General features: G+C 40.5%; 1 pseudogene across 1 annotated transcript in view; it reads left to right on the forward strand.

Moving 5' to 3' along the window:
• The first annotated feature begins 353 nt into the window (after nt 1-353).
• Nucleotides 354-17404, forward strand: part of LOC309798639 (poly(A) polymerase alpha-like) — a 32349-nt pseudogene continuing 15298 nt past the window's right edge. Inside the window, exons 1-3 of the transcript in view lie at nt 354-462; nt 10863-10939; nt 11992-12080. The product of the transcript in view is annotated as a poly(A) polymerase alpha-like (transcript). The remainder of the gene's footprint in view (nt 463-10862; nt 10940-11991; nt 12081-17404) is intronic.

Consider the following 17404-nt stretch of genomic DNA (forward strand, 5'->3'; position numbering starts at 1 on the left):
GGGGCCCAGGAAGGAGGGTCCAGATGGAGCGGCCCCACTGGAAGGCCCGGGAGTGTCTGACGGGGTTCATGGCCTGTGCAGAGGGGTGATTGCAAGGTCGTGAGAAATGGCTGGACCTCTCTGGGACCATGCAAGGAACCGGGAGGCTGGGCGATGGCTGCACAGGACCTCAGGGAGAAGGCGAGCTCGGAAGGGCACCTCCGGGCCAGGGGTTCTAAGCTAACATCAAGGTCTGCCGGTTTGTGGTAGCCCCAGCACCCAAGGCGGTCCCCCACCTGACGGCAGCCCAGGCCAGCGCTTTCCAGGTGCCCTCCGGAACCGCCTAGCCCACGAGGAGGGTCATTCTCGTCCCAATGAGTCACCTGGACTCGGGCGAGGGGCCCAGCCCAAGGTCACAGGGCCAGCCAGTGGAGGAGGCAGATTTGAACCCGGAGCCGGGTCAACGTTACCGGGCCTTTCTTGGTGGGCCAGAGCCAAGGCTGCCCACCTAGCATATCCCAGGGACTGGACTGGCCTGCGGACCCGGTGGCAGGGTCACGGGGCGCTGGGGCGTCTGGGAGCCTGTCAAAGAGCTCAGCCTTTTATTCTATTCAGGACTTAAATGAGTTGGATGAGGCCCACCCACATTGGGGAGGCCAAGCTGCTTTATTCGGTCTACTGATTCAGATGTTAATCTCATCCAGAAGCACCCTCACAGATATACCCAGAAATAATATTTAACCAAATATCTTGGCACCCCATGGCCAAATTGACACATAACAGTAATCATCACAGGTGTGAACATTTTAATGACAGATTGCTTTCCAGGACGGAGCATAGTTGTTTCACTAAAAACTCACGAGCTTGGAGTACAGTCATTTCTAATTTTTGCTAAAGGTGAACAATGGTGCTTCCTTGCTATTTTAATATGCATTTCTTTGATTAGCATCTGCCCTACCTCATTTGTAAAGTAAGGAAATTGAGGTCCAGATGGATATGTAATCTAGTTAATGACACAACCAAGACCAGAACCTTTGATCCCTGGCTCCATCCACTGTCCTTTCCAGTTTTTTCAGGACAAACTAGGTTTGTTTTGTTTGGTTTGACTATAAACAATCCCTGTTTCTCCTGCCCTCTTTTCTTGTTTGGCAAACACACCCTGAGGTGACCCCGGCCCCCAGTGATATCCTGCCTCCTGGTGGCCACACCTTTGTGTGTTTCCCCTCTCCATGTGTTGCAGGCAGGTCCTGTGACTTGCTTTTGAGCAATAGAATACGGCAAAGGTGATGGGGTGTTACTCCTGTGATTATATTACATTATATAAAATCCCATGTTAGTAGAGTGGAACAGGATATTCTCTTTGCTGGCTTGTGGAAACAAGCAGCCATGTTGAGGGAACCCACATGGCAAGGAACTTTGGGTGTCCTTTAGGATCTGCAGACAGCTTCCAACTGATGGCTATGAGAAGCCAGGGCCTTCACTCATACAAGGAAATAAATTTTGCAAACAGCCTGACTTAGCTTGGAAGCAGCTTCTTCCAGATGTAGTTGAGCCTCCCGGTGAGAAGGCCTCCTGGCCAACACCTTGACTGCAGGCTTGTGAGACCCTGAGCTGAAGATCCAGTAAAGCTGTGCCCAGACTACTGACCCACAGAAACTGTGAGATAATAAATGTGTGTTGTTTTAATCCACTCCGTTTGTGGTTATTTGTTTCACAGCATTGTTTCACAGCATAGACAACCAACACACTGTGCTTCCTGGAAAACTTTTCATTTTCTTATTCCATTACTCCAGAAAAGTCTGGATTTCTATCAGTGAGTACAATCTGGAGAAAAGTTCAGATATTTTAGTGAATACATATGATCCATGTGTTTACCTTGCCTGATTCATTAACTGAGAGACCAAGTGTACTAATGAATTCACATTCATATCTGTCTGACATTTTGTGAAAACAGTTAAAACTCAGCAAATGAAGTATGTGTTGTTTTCCCCCTGCCCCTTCTTTGTGATTAAACGTAAACAAGGACTCTGAGGCTTCAAAATAACTCAGAGAGGATGAGTTAGAGCCCTGGGGGGTTACTGTGTATAGATACATATTTTGGAGAGGAGCCCCTGAATACCATCTCTCCAACCAAAGGCATGGGTGGGGCTTATAAAGGCAGAAGCCACAAAGCTTCACAAGGTAACATGATGGGTCAGTTTAAACAAGTCCTTGGCTTGTCAGTTCAGGATTGATTGGTTGTAGTGGGGCTTGGAGTGTCAACGGCTGAACTCCGAGTTCCTTCCTTGAGTCTAGATAGCATAGTCACAGGTTCACATCAGGCCCTTCTCACTCTAGTCAGTTTTCTGGGAAGCAGTTGCTCTGGCTCCTTCAGGGGCCCTCACTACTGTTTACACCCTTCAGGCTCTGCGTTCTGTGGGCAAGTCCTATTTGCACACTCAAGGCTCAGAGAAAATTTCCTTTATCAATTCGCATAGGGAATTAATAGGGGGTTGGTTTCAAGGGAGTTTTAATTTAAAAGGAATTTTTAAATTGCTCTAGGAAGAAATAGCAAAATCATGACTCTAATCCAGTAATTTAGCCTTAACTGCTCATTAAAATCATCTGAGGAGCTTTTAAAACATAGGATGCCTGTGACCCCACTCCAGAACAATTAAATCAAAATCTCTGAGTAAGAGGCCACGCTATCAGAATGTTTTAAAGGCTCCCCAGGTGATTCTAACACGCAGCAGGCTCCAATACTGCATATCTAATTGGTTTACCCTGCAATAGGGAAGGGTGATTATTTGGTAAGACATTAACTGTTACTTGTACTAGTGTAACTATAAATATGAGAGGCCAATTCAGAAACCTAACATTTTCAGATTTAGATGAGGAAACTGCCAAATAACCCCAAATAGTGTTACCAGACACAAGAAAGCCTTGTGTCAGATTGAACATATATACTTCACTTGGATATTTAATGGGCATCTCAAAACATTTCCAAAATAATATATTCCCCCCAAAATCTATTCCTCTTATGATCTTTCCTAGCTGATTAAATGTCAGTTTCATTCCACCAGTTTCTTATGCAAAAGACAAACAAAAACACACACCTCTGTTTTTGTTTCCCACAACTGATCCTTCAGCAAATCTTGTTGACTCTACCTTCAAAACACGTCCAGAATTGAACCCCTTCTTACTCCTCCACTGCTACCTCCCTAGTCTAAACCATATGATTTCTCACCAGTCTCCCCACTTCCTCCCTTACTTATATTTCAGTGATTCTCAAAGTTTTTGATCACAGGATCCCTTTATGCTGTTAAAAATGATTGAAGATCCCAAAGAGCTTTTGCTTATGTATGTTTACTGTATTAGAAATTGAAACTGAGAAATATTTTACTTATCAATCATTTTAAAATAAAAACTATACTTATATGTTAACACAAATAACATATTTTTAAACTTTTTATTTTGCAATAATTAGAGACTCAGAAGAAGTTGAAAAATAATGCCAAGAGATCCCAGGTTTCCATCACCCACCTTCCCTCAGTGGTGACATCTTACTTAACCACAGTACATTATCAAAACCAAATTGATAATAAATAACATATTTTAAAGAAGATTAATTATATATCCATACAACAAACAAAATTCCATGAAAAGCATGGCATTTTTACATATTTCCAAATCTCTTTAATATCTGGCTTAATTGAAGACAGCTGGATTCTCATAACTGTTTCTACAGTCAATCTGCCATGAAATGTTTTGTTGGCTGAAGTATATGAAAAGATCTAGCCTCATACGGATATATATTGCTAGTTGAAAAAGGATGGACTGTTTTAATAGCCTTTTCAGATAACTGTGGATATTCTTCTTTGATACTATACCAAAAGTTGACAAATGGTAGTTCTTAAAGGTTAGTATAAATGGGGAATTTGAAACCATATCAATAAACTTTTCATGCTGTCAATACTATACAGGCAAAGACCACAAGGAACATACCTATAATTGAACAAAGTTAGGTTTGCTGAATGTTCCAGGCCAGCTAATGGCAGCCACAGCTGATAACACATGGAGCAGAAGAACCACCCAGCTGAGCTCAGTTAATCCACAGAATTGTGAAATATAATAAATAGTTATTGTTGTTTAAAGCCACTAACTTTTGGGCTAATTGGTTATCCAGCAATAGGTAACCCAAGACATTTGACAATCCCAGAAATTAAAGTTTCACCGTGTTAGTCCATGAAGGATAGTGTCAGGAAGGGCTCATACTTCCCAGAAACACTATTTTCTAACAATATACTAACAGTCTTTTCCTATTGCGGGATTTTTGACATATCTTCAAGTTATAAATATTTTGGAGGTTTGTTTTCTAAGCAATTACTACTGCTGCTGGACAGAGAACTCACAAGCAGTTATAATTAGGGTTCCATAAATCTCTAACAATCGTTGCTTCAAATTTGAATGTTTATTTCTGTAGAACTCAAAACCTCCTTTTACCCATGTTTTAATGATTAAAACAAAGTCATAAATTTCTTAATCTTTGGGTTAGTTTGTTTTTTTTTTTTTTTTTTTTGCGGTATGTGGGCCTCTCACTGCTGTGGCCTCTCCCATTGCGGAGCACAGGCTCCGGACGCACAGGCCCAGCGGCCATGGCTCACGGGCCCAGCCGCTCCGCGGCATGTGGGATCCTCCCAGACCGGGGCACGAACCCGTTTCCCCTGCACCGGCAGGCGGACTCTCAACCACTGCGCCACCAGGGAAGCCCAATCTTTGGGTTAGTATCTTGAAATATTTCCCAGGCACAGACTTCAGACACTAAGCATAACCTCAAAACCACTTCTCAGGAGCTTCCCTGGTGGCACAGTGGTTGAGAATCTGCCTGCCAATGCAGGGGACACAGGTTCGAGCCCTGGTCTGGGAGGATCCCAGCAACTAGGCCAGTGAGCCACAACTACTGAGCCTGCGCGTCTGGAGCCTGTGCTCCGCAACAAGAGAGGCCGCGATAGTGAGAGGCCCGCGCACCGTGATGAAGAGTGGCCCCCGCTTGCCACAACTAGAGAAAGCCCTCGCACAGAAATGAAGACCCAACACAGCCACAAATAAATAAATTAATTAATTAATTTAAAAAAAAACAAAAAACACTTCTCAGGCAGGTGTGTGCTGGCCTGCTCCAGGCAGGAGGTCACTGCTCTCAGAGGCAGCTTAGTTCTGTTTTCAGAGAGATGTATGTTTTAGAAAGTTTTCCCTTGTATCAAACATCAGCCTGGTGTGAGGGTCTGGAGTCAGAAGACATGGATTTTGATTCCCAGCTATGGGATCTGGGAGGTCATCTGAGCTCCCTGCCGTCCTGCTCTTTAGGAGGCGGGGGCCATAAACACCCACACAGGTGTGTTGATTCTGGGGGCTAATAAACACAAAATCAGAAACACAGAATTGTCTTGACAGAACCCTCTTCTTGGTCTGAAACTAAAGGATACATTGCTGAATCTCTATTACTGACCAATTATAAATCATTTTATTTTTTTCCCAGCTGAAGATAATTTTAGGTGTTCATTTTTTGTAAACATTAGATTCATTATTATATTTTAATTTTAACTATTTCAAATGTATTCACTTGGATTTTTTTTCTTTTTTACTAAAGTTGTTTTTACGGTATCTTACGTTTATGGCAAAGGATACTGATTTTTCAATTACAGCATTGAGGTAATGTTTTCTTTTAAAATAAGAGAGTCCAGGGACTTCCCTGGCAGTCCAGCGGTTAAGACTCTGTGCTTCCAATGCAGGGGGCGTGGGTTCCATCCCTGGTCAGAGAACTAAGATCCCACATTCCGTAGGTGTGGTCAAAACATTAAAAAATAATAATAAAAATAAAATAAGAGATCCAGAGTTTGAGAAACATCAGACTTGCAGACAAAGTCCAGACTGTATGATCCAGCCTGTGCCCATCTCTACAGTCTCAAATCTGAGCTTCTTCCAAACATTTTCTAGCCACTTGTGTTTTCCTATGGTTCCCCCAGGTATACCCTACCTTTCACATACTGGTTCCCTGATCCTGAATTGCATGTGTCCCACCCAACTCTCCCCACCTGTTGGCCTAGCCTCATTCTTTAAAACCCAGCTCAAATGCCTTCTCCTGTGTGAGGCCTTCTGGGAACCCATCTTCTCCTCCATCCAGCTTTCCTTGGGTTCCTTCCACTAAATCCCAACTCGCACACTCACAGTGATCAGCTTATGTGTGAGCTCCACCAGCTCCCTAGTAACTGAGGGCAGGTTTCATACCCTATTCACATTGTGTCTCCAGCAACTGGCCAGACACTCCACAAATATCATTTGAGTTAATGAATATTAATAAGGGTCAAAAATTTCCTTGTTTCTAGGTTGGAATCCACCACTAGGATACAAATTCCTACAAGTGTTTCTGGGAAGATTAACAAAACTGTATCACACAGAACCCAACCTAGTCATGGCAACAAAAAAAAATCCTTTTTTTTTTTAACAGAAAGATAAAAACAAGCTACACAGATTTTTATGTAAATGATAATATGCTGGTGTTTCGAGCACATGGGGAAAGGTACCCTCATACATTGTCGGTAGAGGTGTAAATTGGTGCAAAAAATGCTCATTCTCTTTGACCCAGTATTTCCACTTCTGGATGACTATTTTCAGAAACACTCTCAAGAGTACCAAAATCACATGTACACAGATGTTCTTGGCAGCATTGCTTGTAATAGCAAAAAAAAATTAGAAGCTACCCCAAAGTCCATTAATGAAGGATGGGGTAAAAAAAAAAATTTATGAAACACTATGCAGTCATTAAAGAGAATTATCGACCATTAGCTGTGGTTACTCCTGGGGTGTGCACTTATGTGGGACTTTCACTTTCTGTTCATATAGTGCACCATCAGAGTTTTCGGTGAAATTCTGGGAAAAAATCTAATTGGCAAGGCTATTATTATTCAGTATCCTTTAATGTTTTTCTTATGATCATGAGATACTTTTTTAAAAAATACTTAATTTATTTATTTGGCTGTGCCGGGTCTTAGTTGCAGTGCACTGGATCTTCGTTGGAGCATGCAGGATCTAATTCCCTGACCAGGGATCGAACCCGGGCCCTCTGCATTGGGAGCGCGAAGCCTTAACCACTGGACCACCAGGGAAGTCCCATGATCATGAGATACTTTTGTAATTAAAAAAATACAAATAAACCAAACTACAGTTTGATGTTCCTTTAAAAAAGGGCCCCTACACGTCAATAAATGATATTTTTAAAGCCACTAGATGTCACTCTGAGCAAATGCTCTGTGTCATAGCATGGCTGTTAGAAAATGCTGATCCCTCATCACCAACTAGCTAGAAGTAGAGACGTTATCTGGTCTCAGGGAAACGCTGACTTCCGGGGAAGAGTCCCCGCAGAGCCCCAGCCTGTGCCGCGTGGTGTGCCAAGGGGTGCAAGTGAGGAAAGGTGAGACGCAGACGCAGGACACCTGAGGGAGGCAGGGCTGGACCTGGACCCTGAGCTGGGAAAGGGATCCTCCCAGCAGAAGTGGGGCCCACCATGGCCACGGTCATGCAGGGTCGCCTTACTTCTGGGCCATGAATTTATGTGTATTAGCTGCCTAGCCTTGACAACTGATTTTGCTTCCAAAATTTCTACCTTCAGGCAAAACGTTTCCAGCACCTAGGAAGGAGTTGTGGGGAAAAAAAGAAAATCCAGCCGAAATCTGATCAAACTTCTGGATCTACCTAGCAAATGACAGGCACTACAGAGCCCAGAGGAATTTGTGAAATGACAACAGGAGCTCACAGTCAGCAAAACCCAGATTGGGGACTCTACACGACCAATAACCTGGTTTCTTCAACAAATAAATTATAAGGAGACAAATAGAAAGAGATGAAGGGGAAACCCTTAAATTAAACGAGGCTTAAGAGCCCTGTCAACCAACTGCAACGTATAGAACTTATTTGGATCCCTAATCAAAGAAACTGTTGGGAAAAAAAAAATCAGATGTGTGAATACTGACTGGATATTTGATGATATTTCGGAATTACTGTTCAGTTTTTAGGTATGATAATGATATTAAAGTTTTTTTGTTTTTAAGTCCTTAGAGAAACGTACTGAAATATTTACTGGGATTTGTTTCAAAATAAGGGGCAGTGTGAGGGGCTATAGATGAAATCAGTGGCCCTGAGTTGATCATTGTTGAAGCTGGGTGATTACATGAGTTAATTACACTGTTCTTTTTACTTTTTTGTTTGAATTTTACTATAAGCATTGTTTAAAATTAGACATCAGCATTGAGATGGGAGGAATAAATGACATACTTGCCAAAGCAAACAATCAGACAAACTTCCTCAGGGCACAACTAGAGCCAGATGAGAACCACAGCAGTCAGTAAATTTCCCAGTGGACAAGAGTTAAATAAACACAGTTCATTTATCAGTTCTTTGGGATTTGGGAGGGGAAATTAAGCCTCAGTTTCCTTATCTGTAAATGGGCATCACATCAATATTTTCCAGGGGAGTCACGAGACTTAAATGAAAGAAGCATATCAAAGAGTATTTTGAAACCCATGACAAACTACCTGAGTGCTAACAGTAGTTTATGAGGTAACACTAGTTCATTTATTCACACGTATGTTCCATAAACATTTATGAAGGGCCAGATGCTGTGTTAGGCACTGTGAATACAAAGATGATGGGACCTTAGCCAGCTTTGTCTAATTCCGTGTTTCTCAACCCTGGGCACACATTAAAAATACCAATGCCTGGGCATTCGCCCAGACTAATTAAGTCAGAGTCTCTGGATATGGGTCTTGGCATAGGGATTTTGTTTGTTTAGAGCTTCACAAGTGATTGATTCCACTGTGCCGCCACGGTTGAGAACCATTCTTCTAATCGATTTTGATCAATGAGTAGTTCTGAGCAATCTTTAAGAAGCCTGGGTTTTAAAAAAAATGGTACAAATGAACTTATTTACAAAAGAGAAATAGAGTCACAGATGTAGAAAAACTTACGGTTACCAGGGGGGAAAGGGGGTGGGGAGGGATGAATTGGGAGATTGGGATTGATGTATACACACTACCATATATATAAAATAGATAATAAGGACCTACTGTATAGCACAGGGAACTCTTTTCAATACTCTGCAATGGCCTACATGGGAAAAGAATCTTAAGAAGAGTGGATATATGTATCTGTATAACTGATTCACTTTGCTGTACAGCAGAAACTAACAACATTGTAAATCAGTTATACTCTAATAAAAATTAAAAAAAAAAAAAGCCCAGGTCTTGGCTTATGTAATTTTAAAGCAACTTTTAATGACTAGAGCACCCTCTAAGGTATTTGCTCTCTGAAAGGACAAGGACTTGTCCAGCTGTGCACCGATTGTGGCCATCTGGCCACACCTGACTTCCCAGTGGTTGACAAAAGAGACAGGCAATTTTAGGTATTTCCCATGGAATTTTCCATGGTGTTTTTCTTTCCTATAGGGGATTTATCTTTTCTGATTATAAAAGGTTTGGGGTTTTGTAAAAGTCCCAGTTTCAGATATGAACAAAGGAGACTGGTCAGGGTTCCTGACTCACATTCCAAGTCAGACCTCCCAGAGTTTGCATCCCTGAGTCACGCTGAGCCCTGAAACCACGGGGTGTGAGGGAGGAAAGCAGTGAGCCTGGCCACACCAATCTACTCAGCACAGAATTCCCCACAAACACTTCCTGTTTGACCTTCCAGTTTGTTCCAGAAGGTTCTGAAAAGAGAGACATAGGATCCGTTGAAATGCATAAGAACGGAAAGAAAATCAGGTTGAGAGTAAAGTTTCTGGAGAAACAAAGTAAAATAATGCTGTGAAAGCAGCATCCCAGATTCTCCAAGTCTCTTTACCAGATGCATGAGTTGTGTAAAACCATGGAAATAAAGATTTACTTGTGGTGGGATCTTATTTTACTTCTTCCCTCTACATATCCAGGCATCTTTCTTCCTCAGCACATATCCTCAAATGCAAGCACCTGGATGGGATCTTTATGGGTACCAAGGAAGTCCAGAAGAAGGAAAGCATATGCTCTGGAACCACAGATGCTAAGTGATACCCCAGCTCTACCCCTTACCCATGTGTAAGCTTGAGTAAAACGCTGAAATGTTTCCCTATCTGTACAGTGAGGTTCATGATAATATTTCATAATGTTGCTGGGAGGATTAAATGAGATAAAGTGTAAATGAGATTAAGTGAGATAAAGAATGCTTAGCACAGCATCTACTGCATAGTAAACTATGATTAAGTTTAACACAGGATCTACTGCCAGAAATCCCCCAGACCAGTGCTTCTTAAATTTTGTGCATATGAATCACCTGGAGACCTTGCAATTCAGGGTACAAGTTTTAGTATGGGAAGATGAAAAAGTTCTGGAGATGGATGGTAAGGTTGCACAACAATGTAAATTACCTAATGCCACTGAACTGTACTTTTTAAAATGATTAAAATGGCAAATTTTGTTATGTACGTTTTATCACAATTTTTTTTTAAAAACTTCTTTTTTTTAAAGCACTTTCAGAAGCATTTCTAGTAAGCTCCCAGGTGAGAGTGATGATGTTGGTTTGCAGACCACACTTTGAGTAGCAAGGTCCTCTGGGTAATGAACCACTACCATCAAATCCATATTGCACTTTACAGGTTACATAAGGCATTTATTTCTACATCCCTTGTCTCTGTGATCCCCACAATAACAACACATGATACTGTATTCAGAGCAAACACAATCCTTCCTCACCTGCAGACAACCCCTTGATCTTTGGTCATAGCCCTTTACATCACGTCAGGACTGTCTCTCTCTATAGGCAGATAGGATGTTACTTGAGGGCCTCTTCATTTTTTTCCAGTTTTTGACTGCTTTTTTTAGGCCAAGTCTCCCAAGCAAATGCTTCCCGTATCAACCTAGGCCTTCCTTCCCCATTTATGTTTATGGCTGGGGTAAAGGTAGGTTCTCCAGCCTAAATAGGGAGCATTTGCTTCACACATTGGATGCTTGCCTTCCTCCCAATCTGGTTGGGGGCATTTCAAATATTTCCTCTGTATTTACCATCTTGCTGACAGAACACATGAAAAACGGCTTTTTCATGTCTGACGAGTGCGGGACCTGACAGCATTTGTTGGAATTCTAGTTTTTGTTTAGTCATCACTGCTACATATCTGCAAGTGAAAACAGAGCTGGGCGCTCTCAGCTACACCGTGTGCACTACATGATCATCAGCCCAAAACAACAGCTCCCCAAGTGTGCCTATGTAACCTAGTGAGAGTACCCTTCCTCGGAGAGCTATGAACATAGCCCTAATTAGTGCATTTGCTCACAGCTGTTTCTTGTACCGGACGTTCATGCAGGTTCGGACTTTGGGCTGTCACTTGGAGTCATCTGCAGGAATCCTGCAGTAATGTGTCCATTTCCCAAGCCATTGGGAACAAGAACAAGGTCACTGGGCATCCATAACTCCACTTGAAATAGTAGGTTGTCCTGTCAGCTTTCTAATCTAAGAAGAAACCGTGTTGCTGAGGCCAAAGTGCCTGCCGCCGGCCCCTCCAACAGTGGGATTCCCTACAACCACCAGCAAGAATTCTTGGGCATCTCAAATCTCAAAAAGAAAGAAGGCAGGACAGGCACCCTAGAGTTCAAGTCCCTTAGAACCTGGTTCTCCACATTAGAATCATCTGGGGAGGCAAGCGTTTTAAAAAATATTGACACCTGGGCCCCATTCTGGATCAACAGAATCAGAAAGTCTTGGGGTGGAAACTAGGCATCAACAATTATTTTAAAGTCTAATGTGTGGCCACGTTGAAAACCTGCACCTTAGAGGGCTTCTGTTTTGTTTTGTTTAGACCTTAATCAGAGCAAAAATTTTGACTGACAAAGAGGCTGGAGCCTCTCATTACAAAACATATGTTTCAAATGTCTTTAATGACACAATGTGAACACTGAGTCTGAGCAAAGCAGCAGTTTTGGTGAAACTGTAATCATGTTGTGTGTTTACCCCAAGAGTGAGGATAATTCGCTCTTCGGTGACAGCACAGAACCAAGGGCCAGCTGCCACCTTGAGAAGCCCTGGACTGCTGACCCAGCCCCGAGGCAAGAACCGGGAAGAAGGAGGGTTTGGTGTGCCTTGCTCACAGGAATGCCCACCAAATACTGGCTGGACGTGTTGAGTTTTGAAACAAAAAGTGTAACTATAAAAGAATTACAAAAATTAATCTCTTTATCTGAGAGATAAGTTTGGAATTAACTGTTCCAGGAAGTAGACAGCAAACATAGCAGAACTCGGCAAAGTAATAACACACCAAATTCACTAAAAATCAGTACGTATTAAAACTTAATTTCTGGATTTCTTGGTCACTCTGTCACACACTCTCCTTCATCAGGAGGAGTATTTGGCTGGACATGCTTTAGAAAAATGAGATCTCCAAAAAGTTTTATCTACAAAAAGTTTTAAAGACTTACATTCTTTAAATCCATTCTCCTAAATGGATTTAAAGCATATTCTAAGCAGGGTTCTCCAAACCTGGACAGATATCAGCTTTGTAAAAAATGCTGGATCAGAATCACCTAGGATGGGGTCCCAGAGCTTGAGATGGCATACTTACTTCCCATTGCCGCTATAACAAATTACCAACTTAGTGGCTTAAAACAACATAAATGTATTCTCTTACGGTTCAGTAGGTCAGAAATCCAACAGAGGTCTCGGCGAGGCTGCTTTCCTTTCTGGAGGCTCTAGGAGAGCATCTGTTCCCTGCCTTGTCCAGCTTCTAGGGGCTGCCTACATTCCTCAGCTCATGGCCCCTTTCTCCATCTTCAAAGCCAGCAACAGCACAGTGAGTTCTCACATCACCTCACTCTGAGCTCCTCTTCTGCCTCCCTCCTCCTTCTTTAAGGGCCTGTGTAATTACTTTGGGCCCACCTGGATAATGCAGGATGCTATCAACATCTCAAGGACCTTAATCACACCTGCAAAGCCCTTTTTGCCGTGTAAGGTAACCCATTCACAGGTTCCGGGGATTAGGATCTGGACCTCTTTGGGGAGGGCCATTAGTCAGCCCCATACAAATAGTTAAATCTCCCCCAGATAAATATGAAGCAGCTTGTCCATGCACTGTCACTTGGGAACCACTGCTGAATGTCAAAGCCTCTCTCCATCCCATACCTATCTCCCAGTCCCAGCCTTGATTTCCTTCTAATGAAATTCACATGGTTCTTTCCCCGTGTGCATTGTCATTCCTACCCACAACCTCCATCACAGTGGAGAGTGAGACCTCCAGATGATTTTCATTTATTCTCTCAGAAATGTTACTGAGTGTCTCTATTTTTCACTTTCCTCATTTTATTTTGAGAACAATTGGTTATAAGCCCTTACTAATTATAAATGTCTCCTTCGATATAATTCAGTTGGTTAAGAATGAGTTAATACACTAGTATATTCCCTAGAGTCTCGGTCAGAAAACATCAGTGTCCATATGCTTAAGAACCTAAATAAGTTAAACTAACATTTTTTTAAAATATCTTTTTTTACCTGGGGTGTTCTGGTTAAAAAGAACTAGCTCTTGTTAACTCAAGTAAGTGGAGGAAGGGTGGGATTTCTTATAAAGATACAGACAGAGCAATGAGAGCTGGAATCGAAGAGCAGAAAATGTAGTAGTTGGGCATCATTCACCATGAAATTGAGAAGCAGAGGGATATTTCGGGATCCAAAGGCATCCTTAGAATATCAGCGGCAGAATGTTCTAAATCTTTCCTCTGAAGTGGCTTCCTGAATATAACTCAGCAAATTATCCTTACTTTGGGGAATAAACATAGTCTTTTAAAACCCATTAAACTCAATGGCAACTACTAACATACATTTTACTATTTTTTATGAAAATATATACAGTAGGGCTTCCCTGGTGGCGCAGTGGTTGAGAGTCCGCCTGTCGATGCAGGGGACACGGGTTCGTGCCCCTGGCCGGGAAGATCCCACATGCCACGGAGCGGCTGGGCCCGTGAGCCACAGCCGCTGAGCCTGCGCGTCCGGAGCCTGTGCTCCGCAACGGGAGAGGCCACAACAGTGAGAGGCCCGCGTACCACAAAAAAAAAAAAGAAAAAAAAGAAAATATATACAGTAAAAAATTCAAACAATATAAATAGGTATAAAATGAAAAAATTCTTCTAGAAAGAGACCTTTGTTAACAGTTTGTATATATCCTTCCAGAATCATTTAAAGGTACGCATAAGCATATTGGAATATATCTTTTTAAAAGCACATGTGAAGTTACATGATTTGTTCCTTGATTTTTTTCACCAAACAATATATTTGGTGACTTTTTCATATTCTTACACATAAGTTTACTTCATTCTTTTCAGTGGTTTGTTTAATATATTCCATTACATGGCTTACCATAATTTATTTAATTAGTCCCCAACTGAGGAACAGTTAGATGACCAGATTTTTGCAAATATAAACAATAATGGAATAAATAAATCCTCTTGTCCATTTTTCATTGCCCCCTTGTCTAATTATAGAGGCAAGGCAAATTCCTAGAAGTGGAATTGCTGAGTCAAAGGGTATATGCATTTTAAATCTTATTAATTTGCTATCCATTGTATTTCTTCCGTGAACCACTTACTCATGTTCTTATTCTATTTCCTATTGAGTTACTCATTTTTTTCTTATTTATTTTAAAGTGATTTCTATATATGAAGGAACTTAGTCCTCTGACATATGACATTTTGACATTTTTCTTTTGATTTCATTAACTATTGAAGTTATCTCTTTCCTAAGGAAGAGTGAGAACCTAGAGGTTTTTGCTGATTTGTTTTGGCTTTTGAATCACCCAGCTAGTTAGGATTCCTAGAACACCACTCTATGTGCTGACTTTCCTGCCGATTCAGGCCCTCTCATCTTTCAGCCAGTAAACTACTAAGCATCTATTAAAATTAGTGTTTACCAGGAGTTTGTAGTTGCCATATTATGTAAAAAAAAAAAGGCAAGATTTCACTAAGATTTCAGCTACATAAATAATATGTTAAAGAAAGGACTAGAAGGAAATGCATTAAAAAGTTACTAGTGGTCAGCTCTAAGTATTAGGATCATGAGTTGTTCTTATGTCCTTTTTTGTTCATATACATACATTAATAACAAGTTTATTGAAATATAATTCACAATCCATAAAGTTCAATCTTTTAGAGTGTACAGTTCAATGGCTTTAGTATATTCCTGGAGTTGTACATCATCACCATTCTCTAATTCCCGAACATTTTCATCACCCTAAAAGAAACAACATACTCATTAGCGTCACTCCCATTCCCCCTCTCCCCAGCTCTTGCGACTATTAATCTGCTTTCTGTCTCTATGTATTTGCCTATTCTGAACATTTCATATAAATGGAATCATACAATATGTGGACATTTGTATCTGGTGCCTTTCTCTCTTTGCATAATGTTTTCAAAGTGCATACATATTGCAGCAGTTATCAATACCTCATTTCTTTTGATTTTTTTAACCTAACAAAAATATTTTTGCAGGTTTCCTCGAAAATGCTAATTCCCTCACTAAATTAAAAATACTGTTAGACTTTATTATGACCACTTAGGGATAACTTGAAGTCTCACCCTAAAAAAATTTTTTTTCATTAATGTCATGCTTATTTCTAAGAACAGAGTAAAGTGTTCTGGTGTTATAAAGACTTTTTTCCCCCTCTGTAGCTATCATACATCCTGACTTACTACACTTTTTAACCCTTTGACCCACCCTCATCCATTTCTTTCATCCCCCCCCACCCCACTTCTGGCAGCCACCAATCTGTTTTTTGTTTAATTTGTTTTGTTTTGTTTTAGATTCCACAGATAAGAGAGATCATATGGTATTTGTCTTTGTCTGACTTATTTCACTTAGCATAGTGCCCTCCAGGCCCATCCATGTTGTCACAAATGGCAAGATTTCCTTCTTTTTTATGGCTGAATAATATTCCATTGTTCCATTTTCTTTCTATCTATCTATCTATCTATCTACCTACCTATGCTACATTTTCTTTTATCTATTCATCCATTGATAGACAATTAGGTTGTTTAAGTTATATATCATGGCTATTATAAATAATGCTGCAATGAACATGGGGCTGCATATATCTTTTTGAGTTAGTGTTTTCATTTGCTTTGGATAAATACCCAAATGTGGAATTGCTGGGTCATATGGTAGTTCTATTTTTAGTTTTTTGAGAAGTCTCCATACTGTTTTCCAAAGTGGCTACACCAATTTACATTCCTACTAAGAGTGTACAAGGGTTACCTTTTCTCCACATCTTCACCAACACTTGTTATTCCTTGCCTTTTTGATAATAGCCATTCTAACAGGTGTGAAGTGATATCTCATTGTCATTTTGGTTTGCATTTCCCTGATGATTAATGACATTAAGCATCTTTTCATGTGCCTCTTGGCCATCTGTACCTCTTCTTTGGGAAAATGTCTATTCAGATCTTCTGCCCATTTTTTAATCAAATTGGGGTTTTTTTTTGTTTGTTTTTCTTTTTGTTTTTTGTTTTTTTGCTATTGAGTTGTATGAGTTCTTTATATATTTTTGGATATAAATCCCTTATCAGATATATGATTTGCGAATATTTTCTCCCATTCAGTAGGTTGCCTTTTCATTTTGGTGGTGATTTCCTCTGCTGTGCATAAGTATTTTATTTATTTTACTTTATTTTATTTTACGTGTATATGCTAAAGTTTTTTAGTGTGATATAGTCCCACTTTATTTTTGCTTTTCTTTTGCTTTTGGTGCCAGATTAAAAACAATCATCACCAAGACCAATGTCAAGGAGCTTATAACTATGTTTTCTTCTAGGATTTTAATGGTTTCAGGTCTTACATGCAAGTCTTTACTCCACTTAGAGTTAATCTTTGTGTATGGTGTAAGATAGTGGTCAAGTTTCATTCTTTTTCATGTGGCTGTCCAGTTTTCCCAACACCATTTATTGAAGAGACTGTCCTTTCCCCACTGTATATTTTTGACTCCTTTGTTGTAAGTTAATTGACCATATATGTATGGGTTTATTTCTGGGCTCTCTATTCTGTCTCATTGATCTATGTGTGTTTTTATGCCAATACAATATTGTTTTAATTACTATGGTTTTGTAATATAGTTTGAAATCAGGGAGGGTGATGCCTCCAGGTTTGTTTGTCCTTCTCATAATTGCTTTAGCTGTTTGAGGGTTTTTTGTGGTTCCATATACATTTTAGGATTATTTACTCTATTTCTTTTAAAAATGTCATTGGCATTTTGATACAGATTGCATTGAATCTGAAGATTGCTTTAGATACTATGGACATTTTAACAATAAAAATTCTTCCAATCCATGAGCATGGAATATCTTTACATTTATTTGTGTCTTCTTCAAGTTATTTCATTAATGACTTGTAGTCTTCA

Source organism: Mesoplodon mirus, assembly GCF_964341445.2.
Source record: "Mesoplodon mirus genome assembly, chromosome: 2".
In the NCBI taxonomy this organism is placed as follows: Eukaryota; Metazoa; Chordata; class Mammalia; order Artiodactyla; family Ziphiidae; genus Mesoplodon; species Mesoplodon mirus.